The following is a 26623-nucleotide window of genomic DNA, read 5'->3' as shown; positions in this document are numbered from 1 at the left end:
TACTGAACTTCAAATTGTGAACCAACTCCCATTTCTTCCCTTTCTTTTTAACTTGTTAGATTCTGTTATCAGATCCTCTCTCCCCTCACCCCACCCAGTAGGACTGTCAGTCCTTTCAAGTCTAGCACGTATTCACACCATTGTTGTACCATTCTCACTTAATCAACTATCAACATTTTTTCTCCATTACTCTACACCCACTATCCCCACCACCCCAAACTATAGCATAAATGCTGTCCCCTCCACACGTCACTTCAGCTCTGATGAAGAGTCATCTAGACTTGAAACATTAGCTTGCTCAGTCTCCACAGATGCTGTCTGACCCACTGTGATCTTGTTGTTTCCAGTACCGATTCCAGCGTTTGCAGTAATTTGCTCCTACTTAGTTTTAAGTGCAGCCCGATGCACAAGAGAATATGCAATTTCTCAGAAGTAACATAACTTGCAAGTCTATTCTGTGCCATCAAGCTTAGCCATCTTCTTAGCATTGGATGATATGTAGGCATCCTTCCAAACTTGAGTAAAATTAAAGATCACACAACACCAGGTTATAGTTCAACAGGTTTATTTGGATGTACAGGTACACAATCCTTTATCTGAAACGCTTGGGACTAGCTGGTTTTCAGAATTTGGAATTTTTCAAATTTGATGGTGAAATTTGAAGGTGAAATTTAAAAATTTTTTACCGAATAGTGAGTACTACGGGCCCTGAGACAGAATTGAGGCCTGACAGTGCTGGGCCACGCCCACCCACATTGCATCTGAGTGACATGCATGGAGTGGGTGCGGAGTTGGGTTAACTGTTTGCACGCCAAACAACCTTGTTAAGGAGAAAAAAAAACTTCACGAGAAAATTTTCGGATTTCGGAGTTCTTCAGATTTTGGGATTTCGGATAAAGGGTTGTCTACCTGTACAAGCATTCAGAGCGCTTCTTCTTCATCAGGTAGCCCTTGGATAAGGTAGACTTAAGTTTGAGGGATTGGTGGAGGGAACATACTACAGCTGTGATCGTTTATGTGGACTGGACCAGGCTTGTTACTTCGGCTGGCAGGGACACCCAACATAACAAGAACGAGCACTGGTTTGAAGGAGTCAACCTAGCCTGAAAACGTTCGCTCAGTTTCTCTTTTCACAGATGCTGCTCAACCTGCTGGGCTTCCAAAGTTCTCTGCCTCCAGTGAATCCCTTCCTCATTGCTACACAACTGTGACCTCTTCAGCCCTTCACCATTGGGCTACTCTTCCCAACCCACCCCCCACCTTATCAGTTGTTCCCCCTAGCACCACATCTAGACCTGAAGAAAGGTTAACAAACATTGACTTCTCCACCTCCTGAAGCTGCCTGGCTTGCTGTGTTATTCCAATTTCCTGTTTGTCTACTTTGGATTCCAACATCGGTAGTTTGTTTTGTCTCTCAAGGAGCCGCCACATTAATTACAGACTTGACAGTGGGACGGGGCTAAACTTGGAAGAACTACAACTCCCAGAATGCCCTTCGGTGGCGGTAATGGGCGGGGCGAAATGCTGATCGATCCCTGAACACGACAAGACGGACGAGGGTCACCCAGTAACGGTTGTGACCGACGTGGGGGTAGACCAATAGGAGCTGCCGGAGCGGGGCGAAAGGTTGATCAATGGCCGAACGCGATTGGACGGAGGGGACGGCCGCTCTGTGACATGTTTGACCGACGTGACGGAAGACCAACGGCAACCGGGAAAGGGGGCGGGCCGCCTGCTCCGTCCGTGCGGTGCCGACCAATGGCGAGGTGCCGGGGGGGCGGGGCGTGAGTGTTGTCGGGGCCGGTTGCGATGGTACAGAGCGACGTAGGAGGCCGCTGCAGTCATGGAGGGCGGAGGAGGAGGCGGGGCCGCCGTTGCTGCCGCCATCGCCGAGTGCTCCTGACTCCGGGCGAAAGGAATTGCGTCCGCTTTGCCGTTCCGGAGGATTTCCGCGCCCTTTAGTTCCACCTTCACTCCCTCCCTCCCTCAGAGAGATGAAAGGAGCCCGGTTGTAACGCGAGAGCCCCGAGGGTGGGCTTGGGGGGAGGGGGAGGTTTGAGCGAAGGCCGGTTGCTGGGTGATTAACCCTGTGAGCTCCAAGGTCTAAGGAGGTGATGTCGCTGCCTCTCGTGTCGGTGTGATGCCGGTGTTGCTGCTGCAGCTGCTGATGCTGAAGAGAGACAGGATGTTGAGCCATCTCACAGGTAAAGCTTTTGTGGAAACATTTGCTTTGAGTCACTGACTGACTGACTGATTGGGGGAGGAGGAGGGTAACTAATGGAGCCATCATTGATTTACCCCCCCCCCCCAGCCAGATCCCATTCTCAATGTGCGGTCGGTGCAACAAAGGTGCTCCTGATATGATTTGTGTTTTAATTGTTTCCAACCACACACTGATTTTGATTTGTTTTTTCTCTCTCTCTCTCGTTTCTGAGCGTTGAGATATTTTTCTTTCTTTCTTTCTTTCTAAATGAAGGGTTTTCCACTGTTTTGATCTTCATGTTGGGATTAAACGGGTGAAGGGTACCTTCTTGAGAGTGAGCTTGGCCTGTTTCTCCAACACCCTCTTCTCTTCTGCTCCTCCCCCCCCCCCTTTCATTTCTCAAAACTTGCTGCATCATTTTTAACCTTTTTATTTAAAACATGCCAACCAGTACGTTATATTTCAATTTCTAAGCTTAAGACAATTGCGTTAAACCTACCGACTCCACCTGATTATAATTCCGTGTCGCCTGGCTCCCAGGTCCTGTTTGACACACACACTCTGAGTCAGTCAGGATTGATCCGTGTTTTCTGTTGGACTCTTTCCAGTCCTCAATCCTCTGGGACAAACGCAGGCGTTCTTAGAAATGCGTGTTAGGAAGCTCTCGCAGTTTGTAAAATCGTTTTTGATTGAGCAAACGACGTTTCCCGTTCCCAGATATTCGCAACGGGTGGGGGAAGGGATCAATATCAGATCGGGGGGGGGGGGTGGAGAGAAAGGTACTGACCTTCAAGCAAGACAGTTTCATTTGCTCATAACTAATTGAAAATGAAGCAGCTGCAGCAATTGATTTTTTTCTGGGGGGGCAGTTGGGGTCTATGGTGGGAGGAACACTTGGCCCCAACAGGACGAGATTTTTGTAGAATGGATCCGTGAGATAGGTAATAGCGATGGAGCTACCATTGGCTTCAGAAGCGAAGATGCAGCAGAAAATGCAATTCCTCTGCGATAACATTGCTTCATGCTGTATTCTGTTCAGGCGCTGGCGTCATTAATGCGTGCAGGCACTTATTTGGGTCGGATCAGTACTTGATTTTTCAGTTTTGATAGCAGTATTTTCAAAATCGTATTTGCTCTTATTTATGTTCTGTCCTAAGTGGTTAGCTATGAGGCTCCCTCCTCTTGAGTTTAAATATTTAGCGATCACGTAAGATGCTACATGTAATTTGAACGTATCATCAGGATAATCTATAAACTAACTGTAGAATTGTTTTTGAATGGAATGCAGTGCCTGTTATTGGAAGTTTAAATCAGATATTCATTGGAGTATAATGCGGCTTATTTTTAAAACAAACTTTTTGGCGGAAACATTTACATTTCTGCTTACCAGTGACAATATCTTTTCATTGGGTCTGGCAGCATCTGTGAAAAGAAATCAGAGTTAACACCAGACGTTCTAAGGATCACCCGGTCCGAAACATTAACGCACATTTCTCTCTTCTGTTTTTGTTCCTGATATACAGCATACGCAGTTCTTTCGGTTTTTAATACCTCTTCATAATTAAATGACTTGATTCAAAGCACAAAACATGTTTCACACGCATGCGTTGTAAATTAGCTAAGTCATTGCTAATTATAGGAATGTAACATTTAGAACATATTTACATGTAATTTTTTGAAGTAACTTTCGATGGCTTATTAGCTTTCCAGAATTATTCAAAATACAAATACAACCTGTGCAAATTCATCTTGGCTTTTGTGCTGTTTTGACTGCCATTACTAATAAAATAGGTGCTGTCAATCAAAGTTTTATTTTGAAACCTCTAGCTTTTCCTGGACTGTATCATAACTCTAGAGTCTGTCCAGAATGATCAATAGTAGGTCATAAATTAGATGAAATCTATAAATGGAGTAGTAGTTGGTGAGATTTATGTAGTGTTTCTATGTTGGTGCAAACCCGATTATTAGAATTATTTCTTTTTTGAGGTTCTTTTGACTAGAGTATCCAAAGGACCAGGATTCTGTTAACGTTCTGAATCAGGATATAATTTATTTGTAATAAAAGTAATGCTTGAAGGAGACCAAGATCAAGATTTATGAAGTGTGTTTTAAGTTAGGATTGTCAGAATAGATGTAGCTCTGAATTTTTAACACTTGAGATTTGACTTATTTAATACTAAGGAATGCTTTTTTTTATGCCTCTAAGTCTATAATTTCAATAAAGCATTTTTTAACAATAGGTATGAGTGGTTTAAAAATGTTGTGGTTGGTTAAATCAGCAGCTCCAAAGTCAGATTATTTCTCGGGAAATACACACGGCTGTTTTTACTGATTTTGGATTTGAGCAGAAATTGGTTGATCTCTGAAGGTAATGAGGAAAAGTAGCAATAGCATGCATCAGGATTTGCACTTTATTCAGTTAGGTAGGCTTTCAAGCTTTTATATCCATGTTGTAACTGGAGGCTACTCTTTGGAATTTCTGTACTGATAGCCAACATGAACTGAGCGAGACATGTGATTTTGGTCACTTGTTAATGAATATATCCACCACAAGTTTTCTAACCATCATTCCCATTGAGTCATGTTTTTATTCTAAAAAAGATGTACTAGGTAACTAAGTTTTAGGTATTTTGAAGTCATCTAGGTAAGTTAACATAGCAAAACAATTGTCAGTCTATTTAAATACTAATGACAGTAGCTCTCCAAAATTGAACATTGTAAAAACACGGTTGGGGTGAGGTGCAGCTAACAGCTGAAAAATAGCCATACTAAATGTATCAAAGCTAATGCCTTCAATTGAGATTGGAGGCAAATTATATTTTACTTACTCATGTTTTGATTTGGCAACATGAGTTGGGCCAGCATTTATTGCCCATTCTGGAGTAATGTGAGCTGCTGCCTTGAACAGCTGTGATCCACTGTACCATTAGAGAGGGAGTTCCAGGATTTTGACTTGGCAACACTGAAAGAATGGTGCTAAAATTCCAAGTCTGGGTGGTGACTGACTTGGAGAACATGGTGGTGTTCCCACATATCTGCTCGCTTTATCCTTCTAGATAACTGTCATTGTAGATTTGGCAGGTAAAGACTAAGGAGTCTTGGTTAAATTTCTGCAGTGGTCTTTTAGATGGTACACACTGCCACTGAGTGTTAGTGGATGTGATACTTTGCTTTGGTGTTAAACTTGAATGTTGTTGGAGCTACACTAAACAAGTAGGAGTGTTTCATCACACTCATACTTGTGCCTTGTAGGTAATAGACATGCTTCAGGAACCAGAAGGTAAGTTACTTGCTGCAGAACTCTTAGACTCTGACCTACCCTTGTAGCTACATTATTTACATGGCTAGTCCAGTTCTGTTTATGGTCAGTGGTAAAACCCAGAGTATTGATTAGTGTGGATTTGGAGTTAGTAATGTCATTGAATAGCAAGGGATGGTGGTAGATTCTCAATCGGATATGGTCATGGTCTGGCATTTATGTAGCAGGAATGTTACATGTTGTCAACCCACACTGGATATTGACCAGGTCTTGATTGCCTCAGTGTATAAGGAGTTATGAATGGAGTTCAACATTATGACTGTATGACTGCACAGAGATGTACAGCATGGAAACAGACCCTTCAGTCCAACTCGTCAATGCCGACCAGATATGCTAACCTAATCTAGCCCCATTTGCCAACACTTGGTCCATATCTCTCTAAAGCCTTTCCTATTCATAATACATCCAGATGCCTTTTTTAAATGTTGTAATTATACCAGCCTCCATCACTTTCTCTGGCAGCTGATTCCATACATGCACCACCCTCTGTGTGAAAGAGTTGCCCCTTAGGTTCCTGTTAAAGTCTTCTCCCCCCCCCCACCAACCCTAAACCTATATCCTGCAGTTCTGGACTCCCCACCCCAGGGAAAAGCCCATGTCTGTTTACCATATCAATGCCCCTCAGGATTTTATAAACCTCCATAAGGTCATCCCTCAGCCTCTGATGCTCCAGAGAAAACAGCCCCAGCCTATTCAGCCTCTCCCTATGGCTGAAATCCTCCAACCCTGACAACATACTTGTAAATCTTTTCTGAACCCTTTCAAGTTTCACAACAGCCTTCTGATAGGAGGGAGACCAGAATTACATACAATATTCTAAAAGTGGCCTAACCGATGTCCTGTACAGCTGCAATATGACCTCCCAACTCCTATACTCATTGCTCTGCTCTGACCAATAAAGGTAAGCATACCAAACGCCACCTTCACTATCCTATTTACCTGGGCCTCCACTTTCAAGAAACTGTGAATCTTCACTCAAGGTCTATTTGTTCAGCAACGCTCCCAGGACCTTACCATTTAATGTATAAGCCCTGCTATGGTTTGTTCTTCCAAAATGCAGCACCTCGCATTTATCTAAATTAAGCTCCATCTGCCACTCCTCAGCTCATTGGCCCATCTGATCAAGATCCCATTGTACTCTGAGGTAGCCTTTTTCGTTGTCCACTACACCTAAAATTTTGGTATCACCTGCAAATTTACTAACTATACCTCTTATGCTCGAATCCAAATCATTTATGTAAGTGACAAAAAGTAGAGGACCCAGCACCGATCCTTGTGGCACACCACTGATCACAGACCTCCAGTATGAAAGGCAACCGTCCACCACCACCACCCTCTGATTTCTATCTTTTGAGCTAGTTCTATATCAAAATGGATAGTTCTCCCTGTACTCCATGAGATCTAATCTTGCTAACCAGTCAAGCTTGACGAACCTTGTTGAAAGCCTCACTGAAATCCATATAGATCATGTTCACCACTCTGCCCTCAGCAATCCTCTTTGCTACATCTTCAAGAAACTCAATCAAGTTAGTGAGACATGATTTCCCCCACACAGTCATGTTGACTATCCCTAATAGTCCTTGCCGTTCCAAATACATGTAAATCCAGTCCCTCAGGATTCTCTTCAACAACTTGCCCACTACCGATGTCAGACTCACTGGTCTATAGTTCCCTGGCTTGTCCTTACACCTTTCTTAAACAGTGGCACCATGTTAGCCAACCTCCAGTCTTCTGGCACCTCACCCGTGACTGTTGATGATCCAAATATCTCAGCAAGGGGCCCAGCAACCATTTTCCTAGCTTCCCACAGGGTTCTAGGATACACCTGATCAGGTTCTGGAGATTTATCCACCTTGATGCTTTTTAAGACTCCAGCACTACCACCTCTGTGATATGGACATTTTTCAAGATATCACCATCTATCTTCCCACATTCTTTCTCTTCCATGTCCATCTTCACAGAAAACACTGGTGCACAATACTTGTTTGGTATTTTCCCCCATCTCCTTCGGTTCCATGCATAGTTGCCGTGCTGATCTTTAAGGGGACCTATTCTCTCCCTATTTACCCTTTTGTCCTTAATTGGATTCTCCTTAACCCAAAGCTATGTCATGTCCCCTCTCTTGCCCTCCTGATTTCCCTCTTATGTACACTTTTACGGCCTTAATATTCTTCTCAGGATTCATTAGTGAATATCTCCAATTCTGACCTTATGATGGAGGGACGGTCATTGATAAAGCAGCTGAAGACTGTAGGATATTCTTCTGACAACTTCCTGCTGAGACGTTGGAGCTGAAGTGACCGATGTCTAATAAACACAAATATCATCTTTTCTGTCGGGTGTGACTAAAGCAATGAAGCGTTTTTCACTTGATTCCTGACAACTCGAGTTTCATTAGGTCTTATTCATCTTGCATTCATTCATGGTGGCCTCAATGCAGTCACTCTCCTTAGTTGTGGAATTCAGTTTCTCTGTCCATATTTGAATCATGGCTGTAACGAGATCAAGGAGCTGAGTGGCCCTGGAGTTTCCATGAGCAGGTTATTGTTTTATTTTAAAAAAGTGTTGCTTGATAACACCTTCCAAATAAATTTTTGAAAATTATCCTTCCCAGCCATGTCTTTTGAAGCTGCCTATCCCAAAAGCTTTTATTATCTGACAGTAAAACTGGCATACTGTTTCTGGTGAAACTGATGTGGTTTTGTTTTTGGGAATGGGTAATAATTGGGCAATGCCAGCTCATGAATAATCAGAAGACTTGGCTCTCCTTCGCAACCTTAATCCAGTGGAGCAAATTTTAAGAAATAACTTATGCTTAAAATGTCAAGATATTGGAATTGGGGGTCACTCAGTGCAGTAGCTGTGTACATGAATGGTGGAGCAAATGAACATAGGACTCAAAAGGTAAATAAATCCTCGAGGAAAATCAGTCATTTTAGGGGGTGTTAGTTGTGGGAGATGTTGCGGGAACTCTGACTTCTCAGTTAATGCTGTGGTATATTTTGTGCACACTTCAGGAAGGTAGTTGGAGCTGATGGATTCAATGTCTCACCTAAAGGAGACATGACTCTTAATTACTGTGCCGGAATGTCAATTGAAGTTTTGTGTTCGAGTCATTGTTGGATTTGAATTTTGAAGCCTTCTGACCTCCTTGGGAGAATAGTCCTAAATAAACTGACTTCTAGTTAAGTTGAGATAAAAAATGAGTAGGCTAATAAAATTTGATAATATATTGCATCAATATGTTTCTGGTTTAGAATTTTGTGATGCAGTTTTGCTAAATCTGGCTGATGTCTGTGTTTGAAAAGATGTTATACCCTTATGCTGGGATGATAAGCGCTGATGATTGGCTTTAATTACAGCAATTATTGTCATTTAATGTTGTAATTGTACCTTTTAGTCTTTGGGTTTATCAGAATACCATGAAGATAATTGGCTGCCAGTGGCACTCCTTTTTATTAACATAATTTGCAAAACCAATAAAAGGATTACATTGCCTGTAAACGATCTGTTCCTTCCTTCAGTGGAAGATACTTCAAATATCCCATTAATACTAAGGAATCTGAGCAATTAATTACTATCACCATCACTAGAGGGGTAGTATCAGACAAATTAATGGAGCTAAAGGTAGAACCAGTCCCTTAGCCCTGATGATTTGCATCCTATGATCCTGTAAAAAGTGAGCTGCAGTGATAGTGGATGCGTGGATCTGTAATTTTTCAAAAATCCTTGGATTCTGGTGGAATACCAGAGGATTGGAAAATTCCCAATGTGACATCCAATTCAAAAATGACAGAAGGGCAAAAAATGGGTGACTATAGGCTGATTAGCCTAACATCTATTGTTGGAAAAATATTGGAATCAATTATTAAGAAAGTAATAGCACCACATTCTGAAAATCATACATTTATCAAAAGTAAAATGTGCTGGATTAACTTATTTGAGTTTTTAAGCAAGTCTCAACTAGAATGGATAGAGGGGGTCTGTAGATTTGTTGCATTTGGAATTCCAGAAGGTGTTTGACTAAGCACCTCATAAAGGCTAAGTCATCCATAATAAAGGAGCCCATGGTATTGAGGTAATATATTGGCTTATGAGCAGGAAACAGTGAGTGGGGATAAGGGGTTCCTTTTTCATGTTGCTGACCTGTGACCAGTGGTGTTTCACAGGGATCAGTGCTGGGACCACATTACAGTTTATATTAATCACTTGGAAGGAAGTAACTGTATTCGAGCCAAATTCGCAGATGACGCAAAAGTAGATTGTGAGAGGGATACAAACAGTGTTCAGAGAGATATTGATAGGTTAAGAATGTGGGCAAAATTTTAGCAAATGGTGTATAATCTAGAGAAAGTGTGAAGTTCATTTTGAAAGGGACAGCAAAAGAACAGTATTATTTAAATGGAGAAAAACTGCAGAAAACTGCAGCACAAAGGGATTTGGGGATACTTACATGTGAAACACAGGTGCTGCAGGTAATCTGGAAGGCCAATGAATGTTGGTCCTTGTGTCGAGGATGTTGGAGTATAAGAGTGGAGAAGTCTTAGTGCAACTGTACAGCATGTGTAATACTGAGTGTTTTGGTCCTCTGATTATCTGCTGCACCTGTGTCCCAGCTTTGTGTTTCAGGTATAGATATTCTTAAGGAAATGATCCTTTCGTTGGAGGTAGTTCAGAGAAGTTCACCAGGATGATCCCTGAAATGGAGGGATTGTCGTATGAGCAAAGGCTAAATTGTTGTGAGACTCTACACATTGGAATTAAGATGAATGAGAGGTGATCTCATTGAAACATGTCGGAATCTTAAGGGGCTTGATGGTAAGTATTGAGGATGGTTTTCCTTCATGGAAGAGTCTAGAATCGGACAGCATTGTCTCAGAATAAAGGTTTGCCATTTCAAGACCGTGATGAGGAGGAATTTCTGCTGAGGTTGAATCTTTATAACTCCATGCCACCAAGCTGTGTGGGCAGTGTCCTTGTGTATACTTAAAGCTGAGTTAAATTCTTGATCAGTAAGGGAATCCAGGGTTCTGGGGAAAGGGCAGGAAAATGGAGATGAGGAATGTTGGATCAGCCATGATCCTATTGAATGGCAGAGCATGCTTGAGAAGCTAAATAGCTGCCTCTGGTTTCTGTTTCTTCTAGTTTTGCAGTTGGTACTGATTTCTGGAGACTCTGAATTTGGATTATTGTCCTCTTATTTTGCTGCTTCTCCCTGTTAGGTCACTGACATTTAGACGAGTCTGATTTGTCTTTTCACCTCTCCTTTGACTTTTGTTTACTATCTAGTGGGCGAAGATAGATAACTCTTTCCCATTCACACACACTTCAGGCAGAAACCATACCTGTCAGTTAAAGGAAACACCCTAGCATGGGTTTCATTTTCATTCATATCAGTCATCCTTTGGATTTGTCATTTTTACAGTTGGATCTTCATTTTGCTGTTAAGCTCTCCCTGCACTCCCCTTTTTCAGTACTGGGGACTTGCACCAATATACACCCTAGTTTTCCTGGACCAGTGGTTGAGTTGTTTTTCCATAAATGAAAATTAAATATTATGTATCTGATTTCTGTTTGGATAGCAATTTCCAAATGATCTACTGTCCCATTTTGTTTTGTAAATCAGCTCTTCAGTCCTGGCATCTTTTTTCTTGGTTGTCTTTGGTCTCTTGCTATGTGTGACTTACTGTCATCTTGCTCTTTCTTGTGATATTTAAGTCAGGGTGGTAACATCTCTGTATAGTCATAACATCTCTTTTGCTACGTGTTTTAACTTAGATTTTTATTGTGCCTTTCCCTACCAAAAACAAAATAATGTCATCACCTGTAAAGCAGCGTGTCAGCCAATTTATTTGTGCAACAGTGAGATAATGATCTGGCAATCTGTTAATGGTTGAGGTTTAAACATTGGACAAGATACAAGAATCTACCATCTCTTCAAAATAGTGCCATGGGATCTTGTGTGTCCACTTGACAGTGTAGAGAACACTGGTGAGGCAGTGGTAAAATCACTGGTCTGGTAATCCAGAACCCAGGTAATGTTGTGGGACATGGTGCATCTCAATGAACAAGTTGAAATTGTTCAGAGTCCAAAATCCTTAATGATGAGGCAGTGCAGTGGTGGATTAGTTAGGAAAAGGAAGCAAATACTGCATCTCAGTCCTGCTAGCCCAAAAGATGACTTTCCCATTATTAGGGACCAGACTTAAATCCCCTCAAAATATATTTAAGAATATAACCTCGACATAACTTTTTTTTCTTTCTTTTTAAAGGCAAAGAACACATTGTGTTCCGATGCAATTCAGTTGGTCAAACTACCAGTTGTGAAGCCAACACACTTTATTCATATGCTGTAGTTACAATACAACTAAAGAAAGCAGGAATAGTTTAACAGAATAATAGATTACTTAATTACGAGTAGGGAGATGCTGAATAGATTGGGACTATTTTTCCTGGAGGTTGAGGGGTGACCTTAGAGATTTAGAAAATCATTAGGAGCATAGAGTAAATAGGCAAGTTCTTTTCCCTGGGGCGGGGGAGTCAAAAACTATATGGCGTAGGTTTAAGGTAAGGGGGGAAAAATTAAAAGGGACCTGAGGGGCACGGTGGCACAGTGGTTTGCACAGCTGCCTCACCGCGCCAGAGACTCTGGTTCAATTCCCACCTCAGGTGACTCTCTGTGTGGAGTTTGCACATTCTCCCTGTGTCTGCGTGGGTTTCCTCCCACAATCCAAAAATGTGCAGGTTAGGTGATTTGGCCATGCTAAATTGTCCATAGTGTTAGGTGAAAGAGTAAATGTAGGGGAATGGACCTGAGTGGGTTACGCTTTGACGGGTCGGTGTGGACTTATTGGGCCGAAGGGCCTGGTTCCACACTGTAAGTAATCTAATCTAATCAACTTTTTCACGCACAGGATGGTGCATGTATGGAATGCACTGCCAGAGGAAGTGATGGAGGTGGTACAGTTAGAACATTTGGAAGGCATTTGGATGGGTATATGAATAAGGAAGGGTTGGAAGGGATATGGGCCAAATGCTGGCAAATGGGATTAAATGAATTGAGGATATGTTGTCGGCATGGATGAGTTGGTCTGAAGGGTCTGTTTCCATGTTATACATATTTAAGACTGTATGATTCTATATAACAATTCCAATATAGTAACATTCCATAAACACACCATGGCAAAGGCAAAGGCAAATTCTGTAAAATAGATTATCTCACAGGCAATTCTCCTGTCCAGGATGAAAAACAAGTGAGGTCATGCATTTTGGTCAGAAAAATGGGAATGCGACCTATCATTTAAGTGGGGAGAGACTTTGGGGTGGTACAGTAAGAGTGATCTGAGTGTCCTTGTTCATGAGTCACAGAAAACTAGTAAGTAGGTACAGCAGATAATAAAAAAAGCTAAAGGAATAGAATATAAAGGTAAGGAAGTATTGTTGCAGCTATACAAAACATGGGTGAGACCACGCCTGGAGTATTGTGCACCGTTTTGGACCCCTTATTTGAGGAAAGATGTAGTGGCACTGGAGGCAGTTCCGGGGAGGTGCATTAGATTGATCCCAGAGAATGAAGGGGGATCAAATTGAGGTATTCCAGATGATAAAAGGTATGGATAAAATAGATGTGGGGCATTCCAGGATGAGAGGTTGTAGTCTTGGGATAAGCGGTAGCAAGTTTAAGAATTGAGAAGGGTTGTGAATCTGTGGAATTTGCTACACCAAAGTGTGGTGGATGCTGGGACAGTGCGTAAATTTGAGGAGTTAAACAGATTTTGCTTTGGTAGTGAGGTAGTGAAGGGTTATGAGGAAAATGGGGGTTAGAAACATATTGTGATCAAATGGTAGAGCAGACTTGACATTGGGGCTGGATGACCTGTGTGTGTGTCAGAAGCAGGGAGAGATATACTAGCTTTAAGACTCTAGCAACAACTACTGAAAACTAAAACTGCTGGTTCTGTAGGAGCTTGACCGTACCCATTTCAAGCTGCTTCTATTGTTCCAACTTTAGAAAAATATCCGAAGGCTTCACAAGCCATTTACTGTATGGGCTTTGAAGCAGACCCTATTGAAAACTCTTGATCTCAACCTTTTTTTTAGGAAAACCAGGACAAAATACACTACTTAAGGCCATAGTATCATCACACCACCTATCCAAAGATCTGCCCGTTTATTCACAAGTCCAAAACTTTAAACGGTAATACCTGATCCTGGACTCTCCAATTGTTGAGAATATCCTTCATGCAGTTACCCTTTCTAGTCCTGTTAGCATTTTATAGGATTCTGAGGATCCCCCCCTCAACTCATTCTTATAAACTCTTGTGAATATAGTGCTAACCACTCCAATCTCTCTTCATGTATCAGTCCTGCCAATCCAGGAATCAGTATGGTAAACCTCTGTTGCACGCCCTCCATCACCGGAACATCCTCGGAAAGGAAGCCAAAACTGCACACAGTACTCTAGGTGTGGTCTTACTAAGGCCTTGTACTATTGTAGTAAAATCTCAACTGTATGCTGATAATCTGGTAGGTGATTCTCTACAGAATGTCTGAGTAATAGAGCATCAAGATTATTCCATATATAGCAGCAAATTATTTTGTACATTTTTATTTGAAAATGACCCTTGATTTCAATGTCAAGAGTGCGGTACTGGAAAAACACAGCCTGTCAGACAGATCAGAGGAGCATCAGCAGTCCTCACTTTCTCCTACTTGATTTCAGTGGTCTAATTCCAAGAAAACCAAGAAGTGTTTTGTAGCACAGGAAAGTTAAAATGTTTTGAGGCCATGCAGAGGGTGATTATACCTTCACAGCTGAAGAATTAATTCCTTACTTGAGGGAAAAGTATGGCAACATTTAATTTTCTCGTTTGTAGAGGTGGGCACTGCTTGGTTCATTATTTCCCCCATCCCCAACTCCATTTTAGTTTAGTTCCCTCACAGTCTTCCCACTCTCCTGTTTTTTTTTATTGTTGTTTATGGACAGTGCTTGTAACCTTTGTTGTTTTTAAATTGGTAATGCAAATGATTTGGCAGTGGGTTATCAAAGAACATTTTCTGTGATCATGCCAACAACCGTCTTGCATCTCTTAGCATGAGTCTTGTATGTTGATTGCTTTTCTGAGGAAATGGACACAATCACATAGTCTATTCTTCTGTCCCTCACACTTTTGCTCACAAGTTTCTGTGGTGCAATTGGTTAGCGCGTTTTGATTGTTAACTGAAAGGTTGGTGCTTTGAGACCATCCAGCGTCAGAACGATTATTGTTCTTATTCCAACAGCTTTCTTTTATTTGAGTTATAGGGAGAGGTTTGAATAGGCCACGGCTGTTTTCCCTGGAGGTCGGAGGCTTTATAAAATCATAAGGACATGGATAGGATAAATAGGCAAAATCTCTTCCCTGAGGTGGGAGAGACCAGAACTAAAGGACATAGGTTTAGGGTGAGAGGGGAAAGATATAAAAGAGACCTAAGGGGCAACTTTTTCTCACAGAGGGTGGTGCGTGTGTGGAATTAGCTGCTGGAGGAATTGGTGGAGGCTAATACAATTGCAGCATTTAAAAACATCGAGGTGGGTATATGAATAGGAAGGGTTTGGAGGGATATGGGCCAGGTGCTGGCAGGTGGGACTAGATTGGGTTGGGATATCTGTCGGCATGGAAGAGTTGGACTGAAGGGTCTATTTTTGTGCCGCGCTATATATTACTCCCTCTTATCCTTCATGACACGGTCCTGGTTGCTCTGCTGCTCACATTGTCGTGCTTCGACATGCTCCACTTTCTTTGTGCATACAACTGCCTTGCCATATGCTACCCCACAACTGTGACCTTGCTTGTTACTGTGTTCTTGCTGCCTCTTGCTTTCAGGTGCACCCCCCACTTCCTTGCACGTGTGCCTTCTCCCTCTATCCACTCATGCTTGTGCCCTCCCCTTACATCTGCCTGCAAACATGTTCTTCCCTTTTCTCGTCTAACTGGAGGAACGTCTTGTTGCAGAATCTCTGGTGTGCGCCTACCTGTATTTGAAACACAGCTAGCAAGTCATATAGGAGTCTTGGCTTACAGGGTGCTTTTTGGACAGGCCTAGACTACAGACCAACAGCAATGTGGTTGACTCTTAACTGCCCTTTGGACAATTAGAGATGGGCAATAAATGCTGGCCGAACCAGTGATGTCCTCGTCTCATGAATGAATTTAGGATAAAAGATACCTAAGATTAATTCAAGTTGACTGTCTTAACTTGCATTTCTACCCATTTGGTAAGTGGCAGCTATAGAATCATAGAATGGTTTCAGTGAAGGAAGGCAGCATTTAGCCTTGCAGTGTCCTTGCTAGCTCTCTCCGGATTAATTCTATTAGTCCCACATCCTTATCCTTTCCCCACAGCCTTGCAAATCTTCTCTCTACAAGTTCTTCTTCACTTTTCTATTGAACCACAATTGAATCTATCCAATCCAGTTTCTAACCAATGTTGCAACGTACAAACGTTGTACCTTGAGTCATTTGTTTGCTTTTGGTTCGTTTTGTTTTAAATCATTGTCTTCTGGTTTTGACCCATCTAACAGTTATGATATTTTCCTGTTTTATTCTATCTAGTCAACTCATGACTTGGGCACCTGTCAAATTTCCTCTATCCATCCTTTATTGAGGAAGCTGACTCCAGTTAACCCAATCTGTCCACATAGCTAATGTCCCATGACCTTGGACCCATTCTCATAAATGTTTTCTAAACCTTGTCCAAACTGTGGTTTACAGATTTGGCCATGCTATTCTAGCTGAAATGAAATTGGTGTCTTCTAACTTCCTTGCTTTTATGTTCAAAGCCTCTATTTTTAAAATCCAGATTATATATCCTTTTTTTTAACCACTTTCGTAACCTGCCCTACCACGTTTAGTCATTTGTGTATTTATATCCTCAGGTCTTTCTGTTCCAAAAACAGTAATGTGATCATTGGGAACCCTGTATAACTTTCTCCAAGGAGAAAAGTAATCTTAGTTTTCTTGACCATAACTCAGTCACTTTATATCACGCTGCCCCAGTCCATTTTATTGCATGGGCTTCAATGTTGTCAACTTTAGTAGCTAACCTATTATGTAACAATTGATCAAATGTCCTTTTGGAAGTCTGTACACCACACCAACCATATTAGCCATGTTATCTCTCTTAGCTCATTCATGATACTTAAACATAATTTGCCAATGTGCAAGCTTTCTCCTTAGTTAATTGGCAATATGACTATTCATTTTGCTCTTGGGTATTATTTCTAAAAGCTTTCCCACCAGGAAATTTATCAGTTTGTTATTGTTGGGTTTATCTTTTAACATTTTTCTTCAGCAAAAATGTAATATTAACAATTCTTGGGTCCTTGGTGTCCAGGAAGGTTTGTATGGCTATGGCCACTATAATTGCAGTTTCCACCCTTGCTTTCAATCGGCATCCTTGGATACATCTCATCTGGTCCTTCCAAATCCTTCCAGTAGGATCTGAGATCTGTCTAAGTCATTCGTACTAAGATAGACCATGACCACCAGATGTTCAAACTCCTCTGCCTCTGTAGTCACTCTGGCACCTATTAAAATTTGTCTGAATTTTCCCACTGACGGGACGTTTGAGCTTGAAAGCTGTGTCTTGATTTTTTCAAAGATGCTATTGCATGTGTCTGGAGCCACTTGGACATGAACCCGGGTCTCCTGGTTCAGAGGTAGGGAAACTGCCACTCAACCCAAGATCCCTTTAGAAAGATGTCTTATTTTTGCTGGCAAAGTGCACCGCTGTTCCTTAAGTAAGCTCTTTCTGAACTTTGACAGCATTTTATCTGCCATCCATTTTATCCTGCATTTCTTTGAAGCTAACGTGGTGGTTTTACAGATTTAGTTTCAACTAATTTAGAGAAGACAGTAAAACTATAGCCCTTTAAATTAATTGGGGAATTCTTAAGAAATCATCCAGCAAATATTACTGAAATGCAAATATTTGTTTGTCTAGCAAGGATCATACTGTGCTGTGCTTTTTCGCTTTTATAGTCAAAACAGAACTAGAAACAAATGATGTCTTTCTAACAAAGAATGGCCATTTGCTAAAGGAACTGGGTGCCTATGGGTGCCTGTTAGCCTGATCCTGTGTTTGGCCAAAGTGGCCATTAACAGACAGTGGACCATGTAGGGGTCATTATGCCCATTTACCTGCCCCTCCTTTGAGGTTATGCTGAAGTGTTCATTGAGAGGGAGCATGCATATTTCACAGGCATGGTAGGGATCTTTTGAGACTAATAGGTAATGCAGGGGCTTGAATGCATTGTCACCCCCATGTTATCTTGATTTAGTGAGTTCCTGTTCATCCTTTTATAAGTTTTCAATAACAGTTTATGTTTTTGTTACAGTGCCTGATCAAGTTCTGTTCAACCTGATTTTTAGATTTGTTTGCAGAAGTAGCAATGCACTTCTGGTTAGTGATAAGAACACCTTTACTCAAACATCACCGTGTATGTTTGTTTATAAATAAACAATCACATTGAAATTGATATTTTAGCCCTGAAGCAGGCCATTCTATTCAGTCCGAAAAGTTGTTCCAACTCTTACCCACTGACTTAGGCTCAATAAATGTTATCAGGGGTGTTCTCTATCGCATTACTCACCCATGTCCCAACCCTGAAAATTAAATTTCATAGTCCCATAGTTTAGTCCAAATATGTACCTTCTGATCTCTATTCTAAATGTATTTCATTGAATCCGTTATCTGTGGCGTCTTATTCCTCTTTCCATGGCTGTACTAACACTATCATCTTTCTCTACCCTCCCTTAATTTCACAATATTAGCCAGTTTTATTAAAGGATCTCCACAACATGTTCTGATTTTTTAAAAAAGTGTCAAACTTTGAGTATTTTCCTCATAGCAAGCTGCAATCTGTGTAGTATTGTTTTGAAAGATTCTATATCCTTCCTAGAGCGAATTAGCTGCATAATGCTTCATTCAAAATTTTTATGAACTTATTGTTGCCATTTTGAAATTTACTTTTGGGTTTATTGATTCAAGTAAAATTGTTAATAGCTTCTTGTCCTCTTTGTGCATTAGAAATTAAAATGAAATTGTATGTTTCATCTGTTGATCATTGCTGTAAATTGTTTGAAACTGGAGTGATTTTTAGTCACTGTTTTGTTTGCATGACTCTTAACAGTTGATATTATTACTATTATTATTATTATTATTTCAAGTGAATCAATGAGTAGGTGCATCTTAAGAGATTTGACTCTTCTTGAATTAAAGAATCCTGTTTACACTAGAACAGAATCGGTGTTCACAGGGCTCTTTAGTAATGAGCAGGTGGATAAAATGCCTGCAAATCCTGTGGGTATTCCTAAAGCTCTCGTTAAAACTTCCTTGAAGGATTTTGCTGACACTTGCATAGATTTCAATTTCCCCTGACTGTTAACCTTTTAGGAAGTGTCATGCAAAGCATAGTTGATGAGCTGCAATATGTTGAGGATTTCAATATGGTTGAAATGAATTTATTTATTGAGTAGCTGAGCCCCATACCTACAAATCCTAAGTTATCTGATTTTTAGTTGAGATGTTTTTAGGGACGCACAAGTACTGCCAGTGGCCCTGGTTTAGGAAAATCATCTAGGTATACTGGTCCCTTGGCTGTCCAACAATTTATGCTGGCTGTGTATGTTTGCACATCGGGTGAGGACATAATCAAGCTTGTCTGTGATACCTCTGCAGCTGAATAGCTTGCTAACGCAGCCAAAGCTCACAGCTGAATAATGGCCACCCTGGTGAAGCACTGGATGCCTGTGGAACGGCACCCTGAGAAGGAAGTCATCACATTCAGTGGGTGGAAGAGCATTGTCAAGGTGGAAAAATTACAGGATCTTCCCTTTTGTAGTGTTTTAAACTCTATTTTAACTTCTTGTCCTGTCAACTTTATATGCATAGCCTCCATTTTACAAGGTTGTGTTAAATGTGTGTTGATACCTTAACCCTTATTGTTGTATGATTCACAAAGGACAGATGATGTTTTAGTTGGTTGGCTTATATTGACAGGCTGATAGTGTAGGAACTGAGTTCCCACAGCAACAGAGTACTTTAAATAATTATATCTTTGTGAAGCTACTATTTGTTTTCCCCTGGCATTGCACAGAAGATAGCAAGTCGAAAGTACGCTTCTTATGAAATAGGGTTAGATGATGAGGGTAAATTGGACTAAGTTGTGCAGATGTAATTTATCATTTTAAAGACATTTTATTCCTTGTTCTGTGTATAAAACACCACATGTTGATTCCACAATTTGTATACAGAGAAACATTTATGGCAAATTGGGAAGTAATACAAAGAAATTGGTTGGAATGTAGTCTCCCTGCAGGGAATGTCCTGAGGGTGCACATGTTTATGATACAAAATTACAGGGCATAGATTTGAATAATAGCACACATTGAGGATAAATAGTGGGCAAGAATTAGGCAAATGGAATATAATGTGGAGTAATGTTAAGTTTTCCATTTGTTAGGAAAAAGTATTTCTTTAAACTTTGAGAAATAGAACTCTCTGAATATCAATGGTTTTATGTGTACTTAGATACGCGCTCCAGAAAATTAACATGCAGACACAACAAACAATTAGAAAAGCTAATGGCATGTTCACCTTCATTGCAAAGGGATTAGAATATATAAATAAAGAAGCTTTGCGCCAATTGAATAAAGCTTTGATGATACCACAGCGGGGGTTACGATCTCATTATCTAAGGAAGCAACTTGCCTAAGAAGGGATTGCAGTAACAGTTGACTGGACTGTTTCTTGGCAAGGAGATTGATGTATGAAGGGAAATTGAGAAAACCAAGCTGATATTCCCTGGAATTTATTGCTGAGTGAGTTGATCTTGTCGAATTGAAATAAACAATTTTTGGCTAAAATAATAGCAAGCAACTGTGGTTGCTGGAACTAAAAATACATATAATATTTCAAGTCTAGTGACCCTTCATCAGAACATCAACTTGGCAGATTGTCAGATAGGATCAAGGGAAACCCTAAAGCTTTCTATAGGTTTATCAGGAATAAAAGAATGACTAGGGTAAGATCTGGGCCAATTTCAGATAGTAGTGGAATTTGTATATGGAGTCAGGAGATAGGAGAAGCACTAAATGAATATTTTTCATCAGTATTCACACTGGGAAAAGGCAATGTTGGCAAGGAGAGTACTGAGATACAGGCTGTTGGAACAGATGGGATTGAGATTCACAATGAGGAGGCGTTATCAGTTTTCACACTCCAGAATTGCTAAGACCCCTGTGTCAGATGGGATATATCCTAGGATTCTCTGGGAAGCCAGAGAGGAGATTGCAGAGCCTTTGGCTTTGGTCTTTTATGTCATCATCGTCTACAGAATAGTGCCAGAAGACTGGAGGATAGCAAATGTTTCCCCCTTCAAGAAGGGGAGTAGAGGTAATTCTAGACCAGTGAGCCTTACTTCAGTTTTGGGTAAAGTGTTGGTAAAGGTTACAACAGATAGGGTATATAATCATCTCGAAAAGAATAAGTTGATTAGGGATAGTCAACGTGGTTTTCTGAAGGGTAGGTTGTGCCTCTCAAACCTGATTGGTTACCATCTGAAAGAACTCAAACAGGTAGATGAGGGTAAAGCAGTTGATGTGGTGTATGTGGATTTCAAGTAAGGTGCTTGGTGTAAGGTTCCCTGTGGTAGGCTATTGCACAAAATACGGAGGCATGGGGTTGTGGGTGATTTAGCAGTTTGGATCAGAGATTGGCGAGCTGAAAGAAGAGAGGGTGATGCTTGATGGGAAATGTTCATCTGGAATTCAGTTACTAGTGGTGTACTACAAGGATTTGTTTTGGGGCCACTGTTGTTTGTCATTTTTGTAAATGACCCGGATGAGGGTGTAGAGAATGGGTTAGTAAATTTGGATGGACACTAAGGTCGGTGGAGTTGTGGATAGTGCTGAAGGATGTTGCAGGTTACAGAGGGACATAGATAAGCTGTAGAGCTGGGCTGAGAAGTGGCAAATGGAGTTTAATGCAGAAAAGTGTGAGGTGATTCACTATAGAAGGAGTAACAGGAATGCAGAGTACTGGGTTAATGGTAAGATTCTTGGTAGTGTAGACGAGCAGAGAGATCTCCGTGTCCATGTACATGAATCCCTGAAAGTTGACACCCAGGTTGATAGGGTTGTTACGAGGGCATACAGTGTGTTAGCTTTTATCGTAGAGGGATTGAGTTTTGGAGCAACGAGGTCATGCTGCAGCTGTACAAAACTCTGCGGCTACACTTGGAGTGTTGCATGCAGCTCTGGTCACTGCATTATAGGAAGGATGTGGATGCTTTGTAAAGGGTTCAGAGGAGTTTTTCTAGGATGTTGCCTGGTATGGAAGGAAGGTCTTATGAGGAAAGGCTGAGGGAACTGAGGCTGTTTTCATTGGAGAGGAGGAGGTTGAAAGGATTAGATAGGTGGACGGTGATAGCTTTTTTCCTCGGATGGTGATGGCTAGCATGAGGGGACATTGAGGGGTGATAGATATAGGACAGATGTCAGAGGTAAAAACAATGACTGCAGATGCTGGAAACCAGATTCTGGATCAGTGGTGCTGGAAGAGCACAGCAATTCAGGCAGCATCCGAGGACAGGCAAAATCGACGTTTCGGGTTCCTGATGAAGGGCTTTTGCCCGAAACGTCGATTTTGCCTGTCCTCGGATGCTGCCTGAATTGCTGTGCTCTTCCAGCACCACTGATCCAGATGTCAGAGGTAGTTTCTTTACTCAGAGTAGTAGGGGCATGGTATGCACTGCTGGCAACAGTAGTGGTCATTGGATAAACACATGAATGAAAATGGAGTAGACTTCAGATTGGTTCCACAGGTTGGCGCAACATTGAGGGCCGAAGAGCCTGTACTGTGCTGTAATGTTCTAACTCTGTTTCTCTCTACAGATGCTGCCAGGTCTGCTGAGTTTCTCCAGCACTTGTAAACTATTTTCTGGCTTGATGAGGTAATGCTTTGAGGATATTTTTCTGTCTAGGATTATAGCACGAGGAAATCGCAGTCTCTGATTCAGAGCTCAGCCATGTAGAACTGAGTAAAGGAGAAATGTTTTCACTGAAATGGCTGTGAAGCTTTGGTTTTCTCCACTCCAGAGAGCTATGGATGGTCAACCGTCAATTGTATTCAATTCAGCCATCTTTAGGTTTGTAGATAATAAGGGATCGAGGGGCATAATTACAATGCAGAAGGCACAATTGTGGTAGGACAACATCTATGATCTTATTGAATGATGAAGTTGCCTTGAAGCACCAAATAACCAGTTCCTTCTGTAGATTATGTTTTGTTGCTGTTTTTGCATTGCCATAGTCTTATCAGACCACAAGGGCTGCTCTCTTCTCGTCCTCTTCGCCCCCCCCCCTCCCCCATGTGCAAAGGGACATGGGTTCCCGGTCTTCTCTGGAATAGCAGTTTCTTGATGAATTATGTAGTCATTTTACAGGGAGGAGCATCCAGGTAAGGCAACATACATATTGGTTGCGTGACTGTTACAATCAGCGAGCATCAGCAGTAAAGATTAAGCCATCTGCTGTTAAACAGTGAATGTTCTTAATCTTAACTGGCTTCACAATGAATATTTTTCACCTTGTTAAACTGACCTTACATACTGACTGCTTCTAATGTCGTTAAATGGCTCTATGTAATGAATGCTTTTCTATCTTGTTAACCCAAAACCCTTGCCTCCAGCACCCCATTGTTAACTGGAAGTTCTTATCTGATCTGAGTCATGCTCAGCTGAACCTCCTGTTTTGTAAAACTCAAAACTTAACTCTTTCCCTACCTGCTCATACCCAATATACATTCTCACTCTCATTAGAGAGAAGCGACTGGTGGTGATTTAACCTGGGGGCCCCAGACCTCAGGCAAGGGAAGAGGTTGAGAAGGAGAATTCTTGGTAACCTGAAACTGATGAAGGGAATTGAACCCATGCTGTTGGCATTACACTGCTCTGTAAACCAATAATCCAGCCAATTGAGCTAAACAGATTTCCCTGTATATTATGGATCTGTATTTTATATAACTGGTTGCAACAACAACTTGTATAATGCCTTTAGTGTAATAAGGTATTCCAGTGCTGTTGTGATATGGAGTAGTTCTTTCCCCTTGTGATAGAGTCTTGGATGAGAGGGCATAATCTCAGATTAAGCCATTGCCAATTTAAAAACCGATGAGGATTTTTCTCTGATGGTAGTGAAATACCATAAAGGGCTGTTAAGGTTGCTCAATAAATATATCCAAGGCTGAGATAGACAGACTTTTCATCAGTAGGAGAATTGAGGGTTATGAGGAAAAGATAGGAATGTGGAATTGAGGATTCAGATCAGCCATGATCTCATTGAATGGTGGAGCAGACTCAATGGATTGAATGGCCTCTTGCTTCTGCTCCTACATCCTATGGTTTTATGTTTCCACTTGTGGGGGAATCTTGAACTAGGCGATATGGTTATGGCATAAGGGAACACTCATTTAAAACTGAAATGTGAAGGAATTTCTTCTCCCAGAGAGTGGTGAATGTCTGGAATTCTCTACTCTAGACAGTTATGGAGACTAAATCTCTGAAATTGTTTTGAGATAGGTTGATTTTTGCAATATTGAAGTGTTGAGGGCTATGATGAGCTGGTACAAAATATGATTGAGCAGATCAGCCATGATTTTGTTGATTGGGGGGACAGGCTTAAGGGGCTGAATGACCAACAGGTAGTTCTTCATAATGCGGTAGTTGTGTTCCCATGCAACACCATGATGTAGAAAGTAGTGCAATATAAATAATGGGGCCTTTGGAAAAAACAGGGTTGTGCGAACCACCAAAATTATCAGTAAAGTTCAAATCAGTAAATTTAACACTAACATGAAAATCGCTGACTACAGCATTGTACCTTTTATGAAGCTCTTCACCAGAAAGCACATGAGCTATCTGACAACGTGATCCCGATGTGGAATTCCAGTCCTCCTCAGGATTCTTCCCCCGGTTTGAAATAAAGTTCCTTTTAAATGTAGATTACCATTCCCAATTTCAAGCTGTGTTTCAAGGCTTGCGGAGCTGATTGCGTTCCTGTTTTAAATTGAGGGGTGATAGATATAGGACAGAAGTAGGTTCTTTGCTCAGACTAGTAGGGGCAAGGAATGCCCTGCCTGTAGCAGTAGTGAACTCGCCAACATTAAGGGCATTTAAATGGTCATTGGATAAACATGTGGATGATGATGTAATAGTGTATGTTAGATGGGATTTAGATTGGTTTCACAGGTTGGTGCAACATCGAGGCCCAAAGGGACTGTGCTGCGCGGGAATGTTCTATGTATTTAGCTGCACACAGACTTGGCGTTTTGCAGACAGAGAATCCTAAGGCTGGGTTTTGCTTTTCAGCTAGTGCAGGGGATAGAATCGCATTTAGCGAACAGAAATTTGCTTTATTGAAAAAAGTCTGCAATTCACAAATCGTGTAACAACCAAATTGCATTATAGGAGATCTACCTGTAGTCATTCTGCTATTTCCTATTTTCCATTGTTCTAATGTTCCCCAGGAGCTTAATGAAACAACATTATAAAGCTGAGGTGTTAGGTAATTTAACCAAATGCTTGGTCAAAGATGATAGGTTTTATGGCCTGTATTAAAGGAGGAAAAGTTTAGGAAAGGCATTCCAGGGCTTGGAGCTTGATAGCTGAATGAGCATTAATCAGTTGAGGTACAATTAAAATCAGAGACTCCGGGAGGCCAGAATTGTCTGAGTGCAGATGTCTGAGAGGATAATAGTGCTGATGAAGATTTATAGAGGCGAGAATAGGGATGGTTTTGAGAACAAGAACGAGAATTTTAAAATCAAGATATTACTTGACTGGCGGCGGGGGGGGGGGAGGGGAGTGTCAGTGTAAGTTGGCAAACTTGGGTGTTTTGGGAATGGCATGGTGCAATTTTATACAAAGAGGTGAAGTTCTGTGTGAGCTAAGTTTTGAAAAAGGTAAAGTATGGGAGACCAACCAACAGTATGTTGGAATAAGAGTCTGGAGGTTAGATTGAGAATTTCGGTACCATATGAGCTGAGACAGGGATGGAGTTGCAAGGAAGTGGGTTTGTGATAGTATAAATATAAGGTTGATAGCTCACCTTGGGATCGAATGTGAAGCAAGGTTGTAAACAGCTTTAGTCTCAGGCTGTTATCAGGAAAAAAAGGTAGTAGTTACGTTCAGAGTTTGGGACTGGGACCAGAGACTTAATTCTTTCCAGTATTTAATTGAAGGTAATTTCTGCTCATCTAGAACTGAGTGTTTTAAATAGTTAGTCGGATAACCTAGTGACAGTGGAGGAGTGCAGAGAGGCAATGGTAAGGTTGAAGCAGGTGTTGCAGAATACATGTGCTTTCAGAAGATGTTATAAGGTGTAGATGAGAAATTGGAGTTGGCTAAACATCTATCCTTGGTGATAGAGATAATAGTGCAAGAGTCGAAAGGGAAGCCATTGTAAATAATATTCTGAATATGATGAGCGGGCTATGAATGAAACCAGGAGGGAGCAGTTTCACTAGCTGGATGTTAGGGGAAAAGTCATAGGTGAGAATGACGAGCTGAAAATGTGTTGCTGGAAAAGCGCAGCAGGTCAGGCAGCATCCAGGGAACAGGAGAATCGACGTTTCGGGCATAAGCCCTTCTTCAGGAATGAGGAAAGTTTGTCTAGCAGGCTAAGATAAAAGGTAGGGAGGAGGGACTTGGGGGAGGGGCGTCGGAAATGTGATAGGTGGAAAGAGGTCAAGGTGAGGGTGATAGGTCAGACTGGGGTGGGGGCGGAGAGGTCAGGAAGAAGATTGCAGGTTAGGAAGGCGGTGCTGAATTCGATGGATTTGACTGAGACAAGGTGGGGGGAGGGGAAATGAGGAAACTGGTGAAACCCGCGTTCCTGCCTTGTGGTTGGAGGGTTCCTAGGCGGAAGATGAGGCGCTCTTCCTCCAACCATCATTTTGTTGTGGTCTGGCGATGGAGGAATCCAAAGATCTGCATATCCTTTGTGGAGTGGGAGGGGGAGTTGAAGTATTGAGCCACAGGCTGGTTGGGTTGGTTGGTC

At 41.5% G+C, this 26623-nt stretch overlaps 1 protein-coding gene across 2 annotated transcripts in view; it reads left to right on the top strand.

Moving 5' to 3' along the window:
* The first annotated feature begins 1321 nt into the window (after positions 1–1321).
* The window catches only part of LOC122553898 (tau-tubulin kinase 2-like), a 308413-nt gene continuing 283111 nt past the window's right edge, over positions 1322–26623 (top strand). For both annotated transcript variants that reach the window (XM_043698390.1, XM_043698389.1), the window contains exon 1: positions 1322–2204. The gene's annotated coding sequence lies outside the window, so the exon portion shown is untranslated. The remainder of the gene's footprint in view (positions 2205–26623) is intronic.

This window comes from Chiloscyllium plagiosum, chromosome 10 (assembly GCF_004010195.1).
Source record: "Chiloscyllium plagiosum isolate BGI_BamShark_2017 chromosome 10, ASM401019v2, whole genome shotgun sequence".
NCBI classification, from domain to species: domain Eukaryota; kingdom Metazoa; phylum Chordata; class Chondrichthyes; order Orectolobiformes; family Hemiscylliidae; genus Chiloscyllium; species Chiloscyllium plagiosum.
The sequence above is the reverse complement of the archived record's forward strand: the minus strand, read 5'-3'. Positions and strand labels throughout refer to the sequence as shown.